Raw genomic sequence first — 2,755 nt, forward strand, 5'->3', positions numbered from 1 at the left:
CCCGTTTTGCTCGTTTCCTCCATTATCTCCTCCAATAGCTCTATTTTGATTCTCCATATTTTCTATTGTCTCCTCTTGCTCAAATATTTGTTGTTCTTCTTTTTCTGCTTCTTTTCTTCTCTTGTACTCCTTTTTGTTGGCTCGATGAATTTTTCAATTTAGGTTGAACAACAATTGATTATCACTTGTGCTTTTCGATCGTCTCATAGACAAGAAAAGTACACTAAAAACACAAGGAACAATAGTGAAAATAAAATAAAATAAAAATTCTAATTAGCTTAAAACAATTAAAATCCAACTTAAAACAAACAATTCCCAAGAACGGCGCCAAAAACTTGATACGGTGTGTCCGCAAGTGCACGGTCACATGAGTATAGTTTTAAAATTGATATCGATCCCACAGGGAATTGTGCTTAAATTGGAAATAAAAGTATAAGCAAATTAGAATGACAAAAATTAAAAGATATTAAAAATAAAATCTAAAAATTAAAATTAAGACAAAAATTAAAGATGTAAAATGAAATTTGGAATTAAAATTGGTATTTGAGGAATTAAAACTAGATCAATCAATTAACTAAAATTAATTAAACTAGATTACCCAAAAATTAATTTGAAATATCTATTTATGAAATTGAGAGGAATTAAATCTAAATTCAATAAAAATAAAAATAAAGTAATTATAGAAATTGGATTTAAATTGGATTTAAATTTAAATTGCTATTTATGAGGTTTGGAGGATTTATATCTAATTTCAATGAAAAATAAATTGATTCTAGAGATTGGATTTTCAATATTGTTTGCATGTGGTTTTTCCTAATTTAGCCAAACACATGAGAATTGCAATTTTGAGGGAAATCAATTCTTAAATTTTTGAAACCTTTTCAAGCATCTCAAAATTGGTTTTCATTAAATCAAACCTGTTTTCACAGGTATTTCAAATCTAACAAAAACCCAATTAATGCTCTAATTGATTTTTGGAAAGTTCCCCTTAATCTTCTTAGCTTATTTCTAACACCAAGAAAATAAAGTTTATTGCAAGATTATCCATCCCCAATATTCACTTTTCAGTCCATCTATTAAGGATTAAAACTTAACTTAATGAGGGCCCATTCATCAAGCAAGGAAATAAGCACACAAGCAATAAATCAAAATATAACAATCTTCATTTAAATGGCTAAATCAGTTCAAAACCACAAAACAAATCAATATTTACAAACCCATCTCTAGAATCTCAATAAACTACTCACAAATCATTGTTTAAAGACAAACCCAAATGAAGAAATGAAGAAATAATGGAAATGTAAGCTAAAAGGGTAGAAAAACCAAAGAAATTTGGTAGCAGATTCTCACGCACAAAAGTGCAGAAAACGTGATCTGCAGCTGCTGGAAAAAGAAATGCAGAAAGTGCTCCCTTCTCTCTTTCTAATCTTGCCAAAAATGCCTCCCTTGCTCTCTATATGGAAAGAAAGTGATAAAATGGGTCTTTATATAGGCTAAGGGACTGTTCTAGAATGGGTAAAAGGGGGAAGGATCCAGAAAAGGTGAGGTAAAAAGCTGGAGTAACGGAAATGCCACGTCAACAATTTTCCAGTAAAAACGACATAAGCCGAGTCGGTTGTGTCGCGGGTTGTGTCGCTCTCGGCGTGAATATCTGACGATCGACACAACCTGCGACATGAGCTAATTCGGTTGTGCTGCAGGTTGTGTCGCTCTCGGCCATTTTTTTCTCAACTTCAAAATTTTTGCAATTCGATTTTAATCTCCTCCAAATGGCTACTCTGATCAAAATACATCAAATTTCTCCAGATTTAACCTACAAAACAAATAAATTCCAAAAATTAAACTAAGAAACGTGAAAATTGTAAAATTGACTAAATATATACTAATATCTATAATAATGGCTATGAACAAGGGTAAATTATGTGCAAAAATTACTCCTAAATGATGATCTAAAATGCATGCATCAGCTTGGTATTGTGAGTTATGGTCAATGTATTGACCTGGATTCTCAGTCCTATAAAGTCAATAGTTAAACTTCAGGGCAGTATGTTTGACCCTCTCTTTAAGGTCTTTACACTTAGAATTTGGCAAAGGTTTCTAAATCAATGTTGTAGCCCTAAGTATTATGTTTCCAGATCATATTAGCATATCTCAAATGGAATTTCCTAGTGGGAATTATGGCCAAATGAACACATGGGTATCAAATGGCATTCTGGGTTCAACTTTAACATTTCCAGATTTCAATTCCTAATTTTGGCTAATATTTTCCCTAGGATGCAATGGTTTTTGGAGCTTGGTCAAAACATAAAAATTGTTGTGCTCTGTCTTATAAAACTTTTGTCACTAGTTTCACTCAATTTGCAGCTTTAGAGACCAATTTATGGCATTTTTTTCCAAATCTGGTCAAGCATACCAATGGAACAGTGTTTTGGTCAATTTCTGGGTTGGCAGTTTTAATGACCCAATTTGTGCTACTAATTTAACTTGGTTAAAGGCAAAACTGGGTCAAGTGGTCTTCATGAAAAGTGTAGCCCTATGTCTAAGCTTTCCATTGATGTAAAATTGAGGTCATTTGGACCAGTATAGAGAGAGTTATGACCAAATGAACACGTATTGTTCATTTGGTCATTTTCTGGGTTTCAGTGTTTGGTCATCCGGGTTTAGGCAGAGAATTGGTCATGATTTTGGCAAAATTTAGGCATGGTGTCTGCATGAAAAATGAGCTATTTTGAGTCTAATTTCACCTCCAATTGGC

The sequence above is a fragment of the Hevea brasiliensis genome, chromosome 2 (genome assembly GCF_030052815.1).
Source record: "Hevea brasiliensis isolate MT/VB/25A 57/8 chromosome 2, ASM3005281v1, whole genome shotgun sequence".
Taxonomy (NCBI): Eukaryota; Viridiplantae; Streptophyta; class Magnoliopsida; order Malpighiales; family Euphorbiaceae; genus Hevea; species Hevea brasiliensis.